This window comes from Hemicordylus capensis, chromosome 3 (genome assembly GCF_027244095.1).
Source record: "Hemicordylus capensis ecotype Gifberg chromosome 3, rHemCap1.1.pri, whole genome shotgun sequence".
Lineage (NCBI taxonomy): Eukaryota > Metazoa > Chordata > Lepidosauria > Squamata > Cordylidae > Hemicordylus > Hemicordylus capensis.
Window position 1 is genome coordinate 44,644,384 of NC_069659.1, and position 18,764 is coordinate 44,663,147.

Genomic DNA, 18,764 nt, shown 5'->3' on the forward strand with positions numbered 1-18,764 from the left:
TCTGAAGATTGTCTGCTGAAGGAGTTCTTGTTTTCTTCTAATGTGCTCTGTGTGCACATTCATAATTAAAGCAAAAACTGTATTAGTAATAACACCGATGCTGTCCCAGCCAAAGGAAACTAACCTTACTAGGCCACCCCTGTAACTTTTCATGGCTTGGAAATGAGAAGCACATAATACATTTTCTTTTAAGAAGACAATGCCTTCTTCTTGGAGGGAAACAGCCTCTTGCATTGTAAAACACCAGGTACCTTTATGCACTATTTCATACCATGTTTAATAATAGCTAAGCACCTGCCAGCATAAATAAGCATCAAAAATGAATTCATCAATATTCCCCCTTTCTCTCATTAACATTTGGGGTTTTTTGTGTGTGTTTTGCTTTTACAATATAGAAGGTTAATAATATTCATGAAATTCGAGGACTGAAACACTGGTTTCAATGAGATGCCACAGAGCTTCTGCTTCAGCTCTTTTCAAGGAACTCCTCTCTCTCACAAGAAACTTCTCTGTCCGTTCTGTAAGCACCCTTCCATTCACCTCTGGTGCTCCTGTTTCAGCCTCACTTTGTGCAGCTTTGCCAATACCTCTCTTGCTCAGTGCTGTGTTGTATTCGCTGTTACAAGACAGGGGCAAAGAAGCGGCTTTCTTAGCCCCACAATTCACTTTTCATTTCCTTTTGTGGAAGTTGTCCCCTCTCTCGGCATCTGAAGAGAGGATGGGAGACTTTGCCAAAAGTGGGACATTTTGTGATGCATGATCCAAGATGCAATGATATTTTGAAATTCCAAGTGGGACTTGCAACAAAACTTGTAGTGGGTTTCCAGGTGTGTCGGAGCACTTGGTGCAGATCAGTTCCTTCTCTTTCTCTCTGATCTCCATCCCCCCGTTTTTATTTTTTTGCAACAGACACCCAAATATTGGTGGCTTCACATGTAATGATGGCAAGTAAGTATGGGAGAGCCTTCAGTTGCCGCTGGGCATGTGCTCCTGCTCCTGCTGCCATTTCTATGACATGTGCAGCCAGGAATGTCAGATGGAGAATGTTACTCACCTCAGCCTGACATCCTCAAGCCAACTTCATAGGTTGGTTATAAATGCTGGGGTGAAATGGGCAACCTTGTGGTGTAGGGAAGGCATAGGCAGCCCATGTTCCCACAGGCAGCCCCTTCTTTTGTGGTGGCACTGCGCTCCCTATCCTGGTGTTGGTGCCAGTGCTGGCCTCCCTCCTCAGCGATGGTGTGCTCCTTCCAGCCATGCGGCACCACTGGGGATGGACAGGAAGCAGTGGTGGTCTGCAGGAGCATGCCATGGGGGATGGGCAGCATGGCACTGTGGGGAGGAGAACTGTGTCAGCGGGTGAGCAAAGTGGCCCCGGAGGCAGGACTGTGTGGGATTTTGGGACACATGTGCCCTATTCCAGCTCTGCCCCTGGGGCAACCAACATTCTCTGCCTGTCCGCCCTACATTTTCAGCATAATGGCCTTCTGGCATTCTCAGAAATAATGGTGGAAGTAGGAGCGTGTGTGCTCCACAACAATTGGTGTATTTTCTGAACCTACTTGTTGCCATTACATGTGAAGCTGCCTATTTTGTTTCAGCTGCTATCTTCAAGTATTCCCATCCATAGACTTATATTCACACAGCCTGCCCAACTTCTGGTTTCTTTAGAGCCCTCTTTTTTCTTTTTTCTTTTGGCCATGTGGTGAGAATGAGAGATGCCCATAGAAAATAATGGAGAAATCCAGGCTTCTATAGAGCTGCAACTGGTGAACAATAATGTGCCCTCTGCCCTAGCAGGAAAGATGGCGGTTATGACCTGAATATTTTCTTATCTTTATATGCCCCAACCATTTTGAAAGCCCCTGAAAAGTTCACTGTTTTCTAGCCACTTCCCTTGTAAACACCAAAGCAATCTTAGGTTTGTTTTACTAAACTTTATTCAGAAACAATTCCATTTTCTCCTTCTCCTTTCCCTCCCTTTTCTTTTCTAACTCCATTCCCCATACGCTCTACTGGATCCCCACTGGGACAAACTTCTAATTAACAAAAGACAAAAGATTTCTAGATAAAATACAACAGCCACATAGCTCCTGGAAGCTAAAAGAACTATTTGGGCATTAAAAGAAATTATTTTAAAAATTTACAAATGCATCTACTTCTGCACACTAGGCAGCCCCCAGAGTATGTAGAAACCACTACTTTATGTTTGGGTGGCCCTGTTTTATGAACTGCTTGTTCACAAAGCATTGAAGGGAATGACATCCCCAAGCTGTGGATCTCCCAAACACGATCCTTTAACTTTACCCTGTCTGCACTGCTTGCTAGTATCTCTGCCTCTCACTCTTCAGGCAATCCAACCCATGCTCCATATTCTGTTCTGCTCGTCCAGGGATCTCTAGGTAAGCAAAGAAATAGGACCCTTGAGAAGCTGGACCACTGTTCCCTTTCACAGAGAGCTGTTCTGTTCTAAGATAGTTACTAGTTCCTAAATGGCAGCAACCCAAAACTATTTATTGTAAGCCAAGAATGACTTTATTAATTGATTTACATTGCAGATGGCTGTCATCTGCTCAATAATTCCTCAAAGATTTGCTGAAAGCAACGTTTAAAATGGTTTCTGCACACTGCCATCATGTAAACCACTTGGGAGACGATGGAACTTTTAGGGTGTTTTCAACTCCTTACTTAGTAGCAAGGCCAGATGTTCTCAACTAAAATGTTCAGGCAACAGAGTAAAGAAAGGTTGTTCTGGTTAAGGATGATAGATATCAAGAGACCTGCAGGTTTTCCACAATTTTTGTACTCGCTTATTCCTGTGCCCTTAACAGCAGCCTGACCCAGATAAATGAAGCAGATGAAGTTTTTCTTATCACTTTTAGACAGGAAAAACCTTTCCTGCTTCATTTTTGTGATATGTTGCTAGTAAAGGCCAATATAAAAATTAGTAATTCTATTTCCCATATGTTTGTACTTTACAACCTGATCCCAACAGTTTATTTTGGAGTAAGTCCTCTGAATTCAATGAGAATTACTTCCAAGAGAGTGTACACAGACTGCAGTCCTTGTTTTCCATGTTTAGCACTGGCTTTAGTTAAATAACAGCTGGGATCCTAACATTTCAAGACTCAGAAGATTCTTAATCAGCTGAACTCCTTTGACAATGAATACCAAAATGATAATGGAATCCAGAAGAAAGCTGTCAGCCCAATTTGGGATGTAGCAGCTATGTTGAAAGTGATAAACTTTACTATACTGTGATAAGGAAAGTTACATTATCTGGCAGAATAGAAGTATGGAATAAACTGGATTTCATTCTGGGGGAAATACAAGAGTATCCATTGCTGAGCACTGACTATAGAGGGCCTTTGTTTCTAATTTTGATTCTGTGGCTGGATAATAATTGTGTAAGTAGTACAAGCAATATGCTTTGTTTGTGCAATAGAGAAAATAGTAAGTGTTATCTAGAGGCTGCCAGGTGCCAAACAGGAGAATGTGCTTGTGCCTTTAGATTTCTTGATGCAGCAGCAGAAGAGGCAGCTGTAGCTTCTACTTTTACTTTCCCCCTCCACTCTTTTTTTTAAAGCAGGTAGCAGAAAGACAACTTGCACCCCAACAATCAGCTACCGGAGGCAACCACCTCACCTCCCCTCATAAAAGGGCCGCCCCTGGCCATGGCTGTGTCTTCTCTTGCTGCATCAGATTATATAAAGCTGTATGCATAATCCCTGTGCTGCAACTGGCAATGGTTTTGCAAGGCAGCAGCATTTAAATAAATGTTGAAATAGTCCATTATCCTTGAATTTAGGAAGGGTTTTGTGAGGGCATGTTTAGTGAGTGTGCAGCAGTGAAAACTATCATACCCAGGAGAACCTGAACCACTAAGGAAACATGTTTTAATTCCCCACTTGTTTCAGTTTTTTGTAGCTTAGTGCCTTTTTCATAACTTCAGGCACAAATACTTTCTTTTCCAATTAGTGCTGCCACTTCCCTAGCAGAGCAATTGCATGACAAGGCAGAAGTTTGTTAGGTGATGCCATTTCTCATTTCTGTTTCTACAAGCTGGGTGGGAGGAACTTCTCCAGCTGCTGAATTTCATACCCTCCAAAATTTCATAGATGAAAACAGAAACACTCTTGTGTTTTTGAAACATCTCATTTCTTCTTTGCGGTTTCTGTGCATATCACGCAGTTGGATTTGCGCCTGTGCAGAGCCATGAATTGGAACCTCCTAGAGCAAGGCTGCCCAACTTTGGCCATCCAGCTGTTTCTGGACTACAACTCCCATCATACCCAGCCACAGTGGCCAATAGTAATGGATGATGGAAGTTGTAGTCCAACATCAGCAAGAGGGCCAAAGTTGGGCAGCTCTGTTCTCGAGCTTAATCTCACAATTTTTGGTAGGAGCCCTGCCCCCTTGGCACTCCTTTAGTAGAGCGTGCTCCAGTCATCATGGAACTCAAAAGTGGCAGGCATAAGATCTCCCATCCAAGTGTTGGCCAGGCCTAGACCCACTTAGTTCAAGTTTAGGGCTAGGTCTAGTCAGCACCTGAGTTAGAAATTGTCTGTGAGATCTTCAGCATACCATTTTGAGTTCCATGATAAAAGAAAGCTGGGATATAAACACAATCAATTAAATGAGTCATGCGCCTTCCTGTCTAGAGAGGATGGGGAATGCAAAAGAGAAGCAGTGCACTGGAGTTTTCTGTCCGTGGACATGCACTGACACACACACTAGAGTCAAGAGGCATCATAACCTCACCTCCAGAGTAGACCAAAGAATGACCACCTTAGCAACCCATGCTAGCATGATTTTTCAAAAAGCATCTCTGAGATCTGTTCAAAAGACAAAATAGGGGCAATTATTTACTAAGGGCAGGTATCAATATAATAGGGACAAACACTGGCATATAGAGTCTGCAGAAAGACATGGAATTTCTGCATGTCGTGCTACTCTTATAGGAGTCAGAAGGACACACCAAAGAAAGGAGCGGCAACTCTATTTCAATATTTCTCTTATAGGCTGACTTAATATGCAAGGGTATGCCAGCCCAGTAACACTGTGTTTGTGCAAATGCGAAATTTGCTCCAAATGTGTCACGCAAGAGGAAGTCTATTCTTTCCAATTGGCTGGCTTATTCCAGTGCAATGCCACGTGCGCAACTTATGCAAACACCATATTACTAGGCTGACACTCTCGTGTGAAGTATGTCTGCCACTGTTTGCTCTTCATCTGCTGCCATTGAAAAGAATGAAAGTGTCTTGCTATTGATGCTAATAGGTGAGGGATATGGCCTAGTCCCTATTCCTCAACTATTTTTAACAGATAATTTTCTCAGAAATTTCCCAGGATTCTGTTGGGTGTTTGTTCTATAATGAGGTGACCTCCATGGTTTCCCTCAGAGAAGCAGCTGGTAAGGGAATTGAAAAGCTTCACAAACTCTTTCTGCCAACCTGAACTCCCACATACTCTCTTTTTCCTTTTAAATTACACACTTTCCTCATTACTGTTCTTCTAATTATTTTGCTAATTTAAGACACCAGGGTCCTCCCGCCCCCCTATAATGCAGTGAGCATGAAATATATATGACATTTCAGTAGTGAGTATAAAATTTGTTATTCTCTACTGAGATTCAGAAAAGCTCTGGGTGGAAAGGGGAGAAATTGTTCTCCATAACCACAGTGGATGAACCAGGTTAATATAAATGAACTAGACAGAAAAGACCAATTTTATAAATAAGCCAACACACAAATAGGTGTCCTGCTATCAGAGTCATCTTCAGGGTGGCTCAGTGCTAAGAAATTGCCTCCTTCAGTGTCCTCATTCATGAGAACTTCCAACATATACAGAAATACTAAAGATGTGCTTTTTGTTGTGTGAGCACAGCCCATCACAGGAAAAAACTCTTGTGCTATCAAGCCATCACACCTTTGCAGGTTTTAGCCCATACGTGCCTTTTTTTTCTTTGACTCTACACTGGTCCTGAGCCTTACTGATGTCCCGACAACCCTTTCTCAACTACAAATATGATTGTTGACTGCTAGTAGGTGCTTTAGTCCTCTGTAATTTTCACAATGGCTGAGTATTGATCTGGTTTCAGCAACTAGGGCTTTTGGTAGCCCCTTCTGGTTCCCCTTTCCAGTTGCTCAAGTTTTGTTTCTGGATTTTGCCTTCCAGGTACTCCTGCATTTTCACATGGAATATTAAGCTTGGAGTCTATGGCTCAGTAGCACTTGAACACTGTCCACTCACTCCAGATGTGTTGTTTTGTTGGAGTTCATAGCAGTCCAGACAGGTAATGAAGCAAAACTGATCATGCAAGTGCACTGTGGTAGCTCCAGGATGTGCAACAAGAGAACTACAGCAGTGCAAGAAACATAGGGAGAGACTTGCTGTATCAGAGCAAAGGTCCGTCTAGTCCAGCATCCAGCCAGATGTCTCCAGGAAGCCTACATCTGAGCCTATTGCCCAAGATGTCATCCACTTATACCAAGGAGGGTTAAGAAGCACTGGACGTGGAATGGTTGCCTCTATCTCTTGTGGAAAAGAGTTTCTCTAAAGAACATAGCGCATGAGGATTTCAGCCTACTGAGTCGAAAACATGAAGCCTTCGGGCTTGAGTGGCCCCACTTTCTAGCTCAGTTTGTTATTCAGGTACAAGAGAAACTGGAGGTAGCTGGAACCTTGTTTGCATTTTGGATCTTGAAAAGGAAACTGAAGTAGATCTCAGTGCATTGATATGCCTAAAACATAGCTCCAAGCAAAAATGGTCCGACTTTCTGCATTCTTTCAGAGGGAGAATACCTCTGACTGAATGAGTGTTTAAGCAGTTCTGAGAGCATCTCTTCCTTAAAGTGATGTTGAAATATTTTACGGTTAATACTGCAAGTCTGCCCTCCTTTAAATTGCCCTGGCTTGGGGGTAGATTTACAGAAGCCCATGTTTAACTGCTTTGCAAAATAAGGCTTCGGTAATTTATTCAGGGAGATGGGATTAGCAAAGAGAGACCCTGCCACTGTGTAAACCTTCTTCCATTGTCCCAGGTGCTTCCTGTAAACAGTTGCTGTTCTGTTTAAAAAAGCCTTCCAACAAATAAATAAGCATGCAGGAGCCAGCAGATACTTTCTCCTAGTTCTATGGTGAAAGGGCAGGATGCAAAGCAAATGATGGATAGTTGTGTCTTTCTTTCATGGCTTTAGGGAAGTCGGAGGCTTGCAGATATGAACACAAGGAGCACGTTATGCTTGATTGTTTCATCAGTATGCCGAACATGTCCAGAGATGCGGTGAAGGTACCATCTGCAAGATAAGCACACAAGAGGGCAGTTCAGGGAATGCGTGTAGGCTGCAACATGCCACAGGACACCACCAACTGCTTTGCACTCGTCCAGTAAAATGTTCGCCTTTTTTCTTTGAACAGCGGATCCCTGCAAACGATATCTCAAGGTTCTTTAGAAAACCCACACAGCTTCAGAAGCAGCCATTTCTCACATGGAATGGGGAGCTGCCGTTCAGGGAAGCCAAGAGCAGTGCCCCTCTGGAACTAGTTTCACGAGATGACATCCTGACTACATTACTCAATTGTACTACTCAGGAGTTACTGTAAAGCACTACTAAGTTTCAGTAGGACTTCCATTTAGGCAGAATGTCAACCACGTTTCTCCGGAGGATCATAGCCTGAACCGATAAACTCACTTTGCAAATTTATTTATTTTATTAAACATATTGATATCCTGCCTTTCCTGCTTGGGGCAACTCACAAGGGTAATAGAACAATAACACAGATAATACAAAATTGACAAAATGCAGTTAAAAACTAGGCCTAGTTAAAATCCAATTTACAGTTTTTTTTAAAAGAAGTGTTTAAGGAATATTTTCCCTTACTTAGATACAGATAGGTTTGTAATGATTCCCATTTATACTGTTGCCTTTGACCTGCTCCCACAGTTTGAGGACATGGCATGTTGGGTATTCCTTCTGAGTACACAGGAAAAAAATGGCTGACATTCTGACTACTGAAGGTTGTGCATAAACAGCACCTCTGGGCATGCACTAGGGTGGACCCGCAGCTCCAAAAATTCCCTTATGCACATGCTGTTGCACAATGGAGCCAGCAAACACTTCTCTCAGAGTGCTCTCTTGTGCTCACAAAGCCCTCTGTCAGAGTGGAAACACACCGCTGTGTCACTCTAAAAGAGGGCTTTGGGAGCACAGGAGAACGCTCTGGAAGGAGTGCCCACTGGCTCTGCTGTGCAAATATGCATGCGTAAAATGTTGTGCAAAAATGCACGCAAACTGATGGAGCTGGCAGAGGCAGTCCAGCTGCGTGCTCAGAGGTGCTATTTACACGTATGCTTCGGTAGTCAGGATGTCTGCCAGTATTATGATCTGTTCTAACTTTATGACCCAGCCAACACAGAATCTTGTCTTTGAAACTACCAGAAGTTACTGAAGAAGTGTATTACTGCACAGGGGAAACATGGATTATTCAACTAGATTAGAACTAGAAACCTTTTGGTTTGGAAAAGAGGCGACTATAGGGAGATATGGTAGCGGTTTATAAAATTATGCATGGAGTAGAGATTGTGGTCAGAGAGAATTTTTTCTCCCTCTCTCATCATGAAACTGATGGCCAGGAAATGTAATGCCAACAAAAGGAAGCACTTTTTCAGACAGAGCATCATTAATCTACGGAATTCTCTGCCACGGGATGTGGTGATGGCCACTAGCCTGGATGGCTTTGAAAAGGGCTTAGACAGATTCATGAAGGACAGGTATGTCAATGGCTACTAGTCTGATGACTATAGGTCACCTGCAGCTAGAGGCGTATCTAGGGAAAATAGCACCTAGGGCAAGCACTGAAATTGCGCCCCCTGTCCAAACATCTGACACCCATCTTTCAGATAACTTTACCATAATATCAGCTGAAAAATACAAGTCAAACTCGTTAATCTTTTAATATTTCAAAAACTATTTAGCAGTGGATGTAGCCGGACCAAAAACTGTTGGAAAACTACAAATTTCAGTATGCTGGGGCTCATGAAATACCCAAATACTATGTGGAAGTATACTTGGGAAATGAAACAGTAGTGTCTGTCTAATTCTCTACTATGCATTGTAGCATCACTATTACATAAGTTTTAAAAATAAACGGAGAATTTGACTTTTCCCAGATATTCTGAAAATAATTAAAGGATATGCAGAGTAAACTGGGTCACTGCTTGGAATATATTCTAGTATTTCAGAAAGACAGTTAAAATGAGAGAAAGAGAGCAAGAAACTCCCAGTGGGCCTTAATACTAAGGATTTCACATTGATTCAAAGACCATTAGTAGCCATATTATTAAGACATCAGATTTAACTCACTTATCACAAGAAGCAAAGTAAGAGCAAATGAATACAATCCTAGCTCATAAGCTTCAGCTCAGTATTCACAAGCCCTGATACTCTGTACATAGTGCTAAACTAAATATGTGTACAGTGACTTATATTATATTAATTTTTTTAAAAAATTTTTTACCTGTAGCTCCTTCAGGGGGCTTCCTAAAGGCCATGTGTGGGGGATCTTCAAAGGTTCTCCCCCTCCTGCTGGCCTCTAGGGCCTTGCAGGGACCATTTGAGAATGTGTGGTGGCCATTTTTTAATTTTTTTTTAAAAAATGGCCACCAAATACAAAATGGCCACCTTGCATGCTCAAATGGCCTCTGCAAGGCCTGGCATGGCCTAGGGCCTCACAGAGGCCATTTGAGCATGCATGGTGGCCATTTTGTTTTCGGCAGCCATTTTAAAAATAATAATTTTTAAAAATGGCACCCCCCCTGCAAGTGGCACCTGGGGCATGTGCCCTGCCTGCCCTACCCTAGATCCGCCCCTGCCTGCAGCCTCAGAGGCAAGGTGCCTCTAAGTATTAGTTGCAGGGGAGCAACAGCAGGATGGAGGGCATGCCCTCACCTCTTGCCTGAGGGCTTCTCAGAGGCATCTGATGGGCCACTGTGTGAAACAGGATGCTGGACTAGATAGGCTTATACAGCAGGGCTGTTCTTCTGTTCTTATTTTGGCCTCTCACCATGCCAACTGTAATATTGTAACAGTTCCTAGGGGATATTTTTTACACATCACTCATATTTTCTTCAAGGAGCTCAAAACAGTGTATACAGTTATCTCCCCATTTTATCCTCGTAACAGCCCTGGCTGAGAGAGCAAGTGACCCAAAGTCCTCCAGTAAGCATCATGGTTGAATTTGAACCCAGGTCTCTGCTAGGGTAGGTCCAGTAATCTGTGCCATACTGATTCTGACATAAGACTCCCTAGAAGCAAAAGGATTTGGGTGTACTGACCTCCATTGTTCCATGATGCAAGCATAGGGTGGGGGAGGTGAGTTTGACCAGCCTTCTCCCCTGCTTGCCATCTAGCCTGACCACCCCGTCATGTGAATGACCTCACTATATTGCAAAAAGGATGGGAAGTTTCAGATCCACACTTAAGAATACCTATTTATGCAACCAATCACCCTCCTACCCCAGAAGGGAGACAGAAAACATTTACTAGGAAGTCTGAGGTTGAGACATGCCTGCTACAAAGAAGAAGCAAACATTTTGCATCAGTGATGCAGAATGAAGCAGCTGCATAAAGAAACAAAAAAGAAGAGAGAGAAGCTTTTCCCTCTCCTTGGGGTTTTGTTGTTGTTTTTGCTTATTATGTAATTGTGAAATAGCAACTACATTCATCATTGATTCTTCTGAGGGCACTTTGAGGGCTGCAAAAAACACACATGAATATTTTTAATCCGGTAGCTGAAGAACATCTTGCAAATGGTCCATTTAGCCCCAGGCTTCCCAAAGTGTGAGGCAGCTCTCCCTAGAGAGATGCAGACAGTCAGACAGTTGCTAGGTTAACTCAGACTTTTCCGTGACATGCAGAATTTTGGTTGGGCCAGGAAGCAGAAAACTAACTTTCTATCTCCTACCCCCAGCCTCACATGCACACGCACACACCTGAAAGGATGTTGTCTGGTAACCATAAAAATATGATGGGGGAGACTTGCAGTGGGTGGATATTCCTTTCATCCATGTATTTTGTAGATGGCAGGTGTCCAGTTTGCTCTCTAGAAGGCCCTGATATACATTCTAGCGCTGGAGAAGGGGAGAAACACCAGCCCTACCCCACAAAAAACCCTCCACCATTAAAAATTATAAGGAAAAATGCCTCTGAAATCGCAGGGCATTGCTACAGGGAACATGCATAGGGACTCCCCTAGCCCATGACTTATGGTGGTCTGTTATGATAGTGTGAAAACCCCTGATGTATCTTCTCTGGTTCATACAAAATGCTGCAGAAAAATACAACCACATACAACTTGAATAGAGAGTGAGGCTGTTCTCACAACCAGCCCTACCCAGGTAGGACAGTGCTAACCTAGGTAGGGCTGGTTGTAAGAAGAACTGGAATTGCTCCTGTTTCCGGTGCTCCACCCCCAGGTAGCCCCGCTTTTGTACCAAGGTTAAAAGTGAAGTAGGAGGCCTGCGTCGTGTGGGCTTTCTTTTGAGCTGCCTGCAGCCATTAAAACCACAGAGGAGAAAGGAGTGACCCAGAAGCAGGAATTCCCACAATGTGCTGCACTTTTCGTGGCTGGGCTTCCATCCCCCTTCCTCCTGCTCACCACACCGCCTGCTGCCATGCCGTCTGGGAGCATAGGTAGTGGAGCCCGGGGGAGCCAGTGATCATGTGCAGGAAGACAAGTAGTCCCAGCCCTCCCCATTTTGGTCGTGAGAATAATCTCAGTCTCATTTATTGACTAATCAGTTGGAAGCACAAAGGTAAAGGCATCATCCGCTTGCTGACCCCAAAAATCCGCCTCCTGACCTTCTTAGCTAAGAGCTGCAGATATGTCTGGGGAATCTGACCTTGTCAAAGACTAAGAACCATTCTGCACACTATTATCAAGATGGAGAGACAGAAGTCATACAATGTTGGACCCAAGCTTTTCAAGTGGGGGCATATTCTATTCTCAAACAGTTTAAGAGCCCACTTAAAATGCTCTTGCATCTATTGAACATGCATCAGGAAGATAGCTACTCCACATTATAATGTCATGGTTGCTAGTCTATTTTCAAGTACAGCCAAAGTGTTACTTAAAATATCATTTTTTAAAAAACAACAACCCACCTCTATTTGGCTGAGGACCCAAGTATCTAAAAGACTGCCTATTCTTACATGAGCATGCCCAAAAGTTAAGGTAGTTTTCTGAGACCCTTCTCAAGCGGCAGTGGGAGGGGGGAGGGCTTTTTCAGAGGTAGCACCCCATTGGTGGAGGGCTCTCTTGAAGGAGTTTCATCTGGTGTATAAGCATATGCTTTTCAGCTGCAAGAAGAATACCTCTTTATTTGCCTAAATCTTTTAATGTACAGTATTTCTTAGATCTATTTTAATCCCAATAATGTGTCTCTTTGCTGTTCCACTGAGTTTTCATAATGTTATGATGTTCTATATTTCAGTTTTCTTTGCCTCCCTCCCTCCAGCAGGTCGGGTTTGTTTGTTTGTTTAATTTATATAATCACCTGACCCAAAAAGCTCTAGGCAGTTTACAAAAATATAAACTGTATTTAAATTTAAAATGTAAATGAAACTGAATAACACAAAGAGGCGATTCTCACAATCAGTGGAAAGTGGGCTCAGGGAGTTTAGCCCGCTTTCCACGGACCGTGGGAACCACCGGGCTCACAGGCGAGCCCGGTTTCCCCAAAGCAGGTAACCCGCTTAAATACTCCTCCCCTTAGCCCAGATTAGCAGAGCAAGTGCTCTGCTAACCCGGGTTTTCCGATCATATATTGCTGTGGTGCAGCTCCGTGCTGCATCAACTCATGAGGAGACCCCCGTCGGGAGGCAGCAAGCAGCCTCCCAGGCTCAGGGGTCTCTCCAGTGCACTTGCACGGGGCATCCTGAAACTTCCAGGGGCCACGCGGCCCCCAATCCCCGCAGCCCCGCCGACTCCGTGACGGATCTGGCCACTCAGGGCTGCAGCCTTGATTGTCTGCGGGGAGAGTGGGCTAAGCCTCTCTCGTGAGACTCACCTCAGAATGTTTAAATGAAATGGAACAAAATATTATTGATTCATGTACCAATTTACTACTTGTGGATTTTTTAAAAAAACAACACAGGGGAGCATTTAAAAATATGGGCCCCCACCTGCAATCTGAGCAGTACAGTTCAGAATTCCACTATCTCATTCTAGCTATTTTGTGGCCTATTTGGAATTATCTTATTCATTAAACGTTTACCCTGATCTTTATCCAAAGAGTTCAGAGTGGCCTATGAGGGGTGGTTCTGACTTGGTTCTCTCATTTGGGTCAGATCTGCTTAGCCTGATCTAGACACACCATCATGTGTCTTCAGACCATTCTCTTCTGCAGCGCCTACATTTTGTGCCAAGCAATGCTGAAGCTCACAATTTGTATATATTATGAAATCAAGCACACTTGCATGCATGCTTTTGCATAATCTATTCTACTGCTTCTAGTCATGAAGGAACAATGCAGATCACTGAAGCTTTCTTCCCTGGAAATGCAACCAGTGGAAAATGGAACTGACCCTCCCCTTTCTTCAGTTAGCTTCAGAGATTTTCCCCAGGTAGGGCCCATGCACTTTCAAGGTGATCTATACTTTCAAGCATGAGGACTAGAAACTTGGTGGGTTTAAAAAAAAGAAGATAGAGATTTTTAGGATGCTAAATTCTATACCCAGTCCTAAAAGGCTATGGGTTTCTTGGTGCTTGGGAGTCCCACAGCTTGGACATATCTTGCAGCAGCGAATTGTGCAAATCACTCACACCCCAGTGAAAGACAATTCTTTTAAAAATCTGGGCTGAACAACATGCAGCACAATCCTACCTACATCTGCTTGGAAGTAAGTCCCAATATGATCTATTGGAGTATAGCTCTCCTCTGCTCTCAATGGCCCAAATGGAAACAGAAATCCGAATCCTTGAGTGCTCTTGTGCGCAGGGGCTACTTCAATAATGTCATTCCACTCTCTGTGCACAAAGGAACACACATGTAGTTCTGCTTCTTACATTGCTAGGGATGGAAAAGGTGGATTGGGGCATTGAGCAGATCAGCTTCTGCAGCCAGAACCGCTGGATGGTTGGAAATATGTGTATGACAGTCACAGATTAGCATGCAGCATTTTGTTAGTATGCGAGTAACATAATGCATGAATTAGCACTAGTTCTACCTCACATCTCTGAAGGCAGGGAGAAGAAAAGCAATGCTGATATAGTGGTGGGGAAAATATTCCATCCCAATTTGTAATAGGCTTGGGTGGGCCTTAGATCTTTCCACAAGCACAAGAACATAAGACAAGTCTTGCTGGATCAGACCAAAGGCTTATCTAGCCCAGCATCCTGTTTCCCACAGTGGCCAATAAGACGCCTCCGGGAAGCCCACTAGCAGGAGATAGAGGCATGCGCCCTCCTGCACTGTTGCTCCCCTGCAACTGGTATTCAGAGGTATCCTAGTTCTGAACCTGGAGGTAGCATACAGCCATCAAAACTAGTAGCCATTGATTGATTTGTCCTCCATGAATTTGTCTACTATGCCTCTTTTAAAGCCATCCAGCCGAGTGACCATCATCATAATTTGTGGCAGTGAATTCTATAGATTAAATATGAAATACTTCCTCTTGTCCACCCGAAAGCTCCTGCTAATCAATTTCACTGGATTATCCTGGTTCTAGAATTGTGTATGAGAGAAAAGCTTCTTTCAATTCACTTTCTCGACACCATGTCAAAATTTTATAAAGCTCCATTATATCCATGCTTAGTTGCTATTTTCCAAACTAAAAAGCCCCAAACCCTGTAGCCATTTCCTCATAAGGAATGTGACCCACAGGGGTGTAACTATAATAGGGCAAGGGGAGACAGTTGTCTGGGGGCCCCACTGCCTTGGGGGCCCCCCCAGAGGCAAGTCACATGACTAACTCTCCCAGACATGCACCTGCCTGGGCTTCCTTCAGCTATATTCATTCTCTGAAACTGATGTGAGTGTTAAGACCTGGAGCTACCAGAACAGCATGTCTTTCTCTAGTACCATTCAATGACTTGCATCGTCCACAATTTACAAAACCTTTTAAAATAATTTAGGATGATGTTCTATTGTGGCACATAGGTAGGGGTGTGTGTGTGTATGCTTTTTGTTACCACTATTCAGCCTCATTTAAGATCTCTTCATGAGCTGAGCTTCAGTGAGGCGGGGGACATTTTAAAATCTTGTCTCTGGGCCGACTCCAACCTTGCTACGCCCCTGGTGACCCAATCTTCCTGATCATTTTGGATGTCCTCTTCTGCACCTTCCCCAACTCTAGAGTATCTTTTTTGAGATGTGACGACCAGAACTATACACAGTATCATGTGGTTACACTGTGGATGTATATACCAGCCACCATTACAGCATGGGCAACTTTATTTTCTATCCTCTTCTTAATGATCCCTGACACAGAAATCTGCATATAAATAATTGTGAATATATAATGGAGGTTGATTTCTCTTGAAAAAACCAATACAAATTTAGATAGGAAATTCTATAAAGAGGAGGGGAAAGAGCTGCAAAAAATTGTTATTTGGAATTTCGACAGGGGGTTGCAAATAGTCAAAGAGAAGGCTGCTATTCTTATGTCGTACAGGCTTGCAGGACCCAGGACAGCTTGCCTCAGAGAGAAGGGGCTGTGTTTTTAATATGGAAGCTTTTCAAGCAGCCTCCCACACGGTGATGGCAAATTAAGGAAATGTGTCCATCTGCAACAAACAACCCAACTGGAAACACTGGCCAATAAAGAAATGAAAGTTCTTGGATTCCAAAGATGGCCATTCGGTCCGTCACTGTACCATGATGTGCACAGAGTGGACAAGTTATTTTAAGCCAGACATCACTCCCAATTGGCATCAAACCATATTAAGCAAATAAACAGAGTTAAGCCAGGGCCAGACTAGACGAGATTTTAATCTTTGGTCCTGATGCGGTGGCTCCCCCCACCCTCATAATGGGGATGGGTGTGTGTGTGTGTGTGTGTGTGTGTGTGTGTGAGAGAGAGAGAGAGAGAGAGAGAGAGAGAGAGAGAGAGAGAGAGAGAGAGAGAGATCTAGCTCAGGACTGCAGTGTGGGGGGGGCTTGGTAGAATTAACACCCCCCCCCCCGCTTTGCCATAGTCCTAATCTGGATTGGCCTCCACATGTACTATTTACAGGGGAGAGGGAGGAACCAAGCCAAGGCTCATCATGTGATTAAAGTCATGTTTGGTTTGGCCCTTAGGAATTACAAAAAAGTACAGCTGCGGATGAAAACATCAGCTTCCACAAATGGCAAATGAATGCTTGTCTTTCCCTTCTCCTTTCTATACAGGTGTGTCTCGCGACCCGCAGGGGTTCCGTTCTCGCAGTTTACAATGAATAATGAAACTGTGGATAAAGAGATATTGAGGCGCTCCAGAAGATCAAAGTGAGGTGCCTAGAGGTGGTTTGCAGGGAGAGCGGGCTTAGCCGCTCTCCCCGCACACAAACAGGGAGCCATCCCTGGGTGGCCGAATTGGCGGCCCACACGATTACTGGCTCCGGTAGGGGCGGTGGAGATCGGTGGCCAGGATGCCCCAGAGACTCCCGAGGCTTGTTGGAGCGTCCTGGTCGGGGTCTCCTCATGAGTCGCCGCAGTGCGGAACCGTGTCATGGTGACTCATAATCGCCAAAACAAGGTTAGTGGAGCACTCGTGCAGCTAACCTCGGTTTTTTGGGGATTAAACAGGCTAATTGCCGGGAGCCATGTGGCTCCTGGCAGTTCTCACAACTGCTTGAAAGTGGGCTGGGCTCCTTTAGCCTACTTTTGAGTGGTTGTGTGAATAGCCTCATTGAGTCAATCGGCCTCATGGGGTTAGGTTCCTGGAGGTATGGAAAACAGACAAAAACAGAGAGAAAAGGGCCCTGGAAATTGAGAAATAAGTGCCCTATGGGTCTCTAGGCATCCAACAATGCCCCCCAAATACTCCCCAAAAGTCCCAAATGCAGGAAAAATCGTGGTCCCCCCACCACTTTTCTTTTATACAAATGAGCCACAAAACGGCTCCTCTTTTTAAAATGGCAGGCAGAAATGACCTCCAAGGTCATTTCTGGCCATCCTTAACCTGCAGATACTCAGAAGTAACCCTTTGATGACTTTTTTAAAAAAGCGTATGCCAAGGTCAGGTGTCAATTACTCAGCCACGGAAACATGAACCCGGGTGTGGGGTGGGAAAACATGGCAGGATATGACATAGGCACATGGGGAAGTTGTACTAGGCCTAACACACAACTGCCATTTTCAGTGGCAGATGCTTGCTAGCACTATTACTACTTTTATTTAGATACCACTTTTCAATGGAAAAGTTTTCATAGCAGTTTACCACACATTTAACCACATATTTAGCACTCACTTGGCCCTCACCTCTGGCCATATTTCAGGCTGCTTTCATTCTTTAATCAACAATGACTCAGGTCAAGCTGGTACTGCAAAACAATCTGACCTGTGCACAGGTTGAAGGTGTATTCTGTCAGGAACTCCTATGGCTGTCTCACTGGAATTAACTGGAGCAGAACCCTTAGCCCTGAAAGCCCCCTTAGATTTCTGGGCCTGCAGCAGATACTAATTCCCTGCACATGGTGAATCAGCTTGTGCAAAGGCCTACAAGTTTTGTTGTTGAGGGTTTTTTTGTATCTTTGAGAATGTGCAGAAACAGGTCAGAGTTATAGCCACTGACCTCCATCAGGCTATGGGCCTGCCTGAGGGTAAAAGACCCAGCAGTGTACAGGTCAATAGGACTGTTAGTTCAGTTCTCAAAGGCAGCTACAGACAGATTTTCCTCCACAAATCATCTCCTCCCCACTTTTATTAAATGAGAAAGAAATCATATACTTTGGAGAACAAAGGACTAGTTATGCTGTCCTGCTGTATTTAGGTGGTTTCAGATTCTTGCCTTTGGGCATGTTTAACTATTGAAGGAAATCAAACTTTCCCTGTCTTTGCCTTCAGAGCTCCTTCCATTGGCTCACTTAATGCTGTGATGTAGAATTCATTTCAAAGAGGGCTCTTGCTGCCTAAACTCTGGTTATGTGCTAGAAGAAAATGTGTGGGGTAACATATATTATTGGGCTAGGTGGAACTTTAAATATTCCCGGGAAACTGCCCTAACTTCAAATCCACCCACCCATCTTCCTTACCATTTTAGGAATCACCACCAGTGGTTGCTTTTAACAGTTAACTCCTGCTGCATTTCCCGCGCCAGGGCTCCATTGAATAAGTCTCCGTTGGGGCAGCAGCATACCTCCCTGCTGCCCTCATGTCCTCCTCAGCTGGAAGTGAAAGGAAGTACCCTGCACGTGTGGTTTCTGTTATGCTGGATCAGGCCCAAGGCCCATCTAGTCCAGTCTCCTGTTTCACACAGTGGCCCACCAGATGCCTCTGGGAAGCCCACAGGCAAGAGCTGAGTGTGTGCTCTCTCTCCTGCTGTTGCTCCGCTGCAACTAGTATTTAGAGGCATCTTGCCTCTGAGGCTGGAGGTGGCCTATAGCCTTCAGAGTAGTAGCCATTGAGAGACCTGTCCTCTATGAATTTATCTTAACCCCTCTTAAAACTATCCAGGCTGTTGGCTGTCACCACATCTTGTAGCAGAGAATTCCATAGGTTAATTATGCACGGTGTGAAAAAGTATTTCCTTTTGTCAGTCCTAAATTTCCCAGCCTTCAGTTTC

At 44.1% G+C, this 18,764-nt stretch overlaps 1 protein-coding gene across 4 annotated transcripts in view; it reads right to left on the minus strand.

Moving 5' to 3' along the window:
- The window catches only part of LOC128350976 (galactosylgalactosylxylosylprotein 3-beta-glucuronosyltransferase 1-like), a 117,870-nt gene that overhangs the window by 3,819 nt on the left and 95,287 nt on the right, over nt 1–18,764 (minus strand). For 3 of the 4 annotated variants that reach the window (XM_053309963.1, XM_053309961.1, XM_053309962.1), the window contains one exon: nt 1,918–7,298. The exons of the other annotated variant lie outside the window; for it this stretch is intronic. The gene's annotated coding sequence lies outside the window, so the exon portion shown is untranslated. Of the gene's footprint in view, nt 1–1,917; nt 7,299–18,764 lie in introns of those variants that run through there. 4 annotated transcript variants of the gene reach the window in all.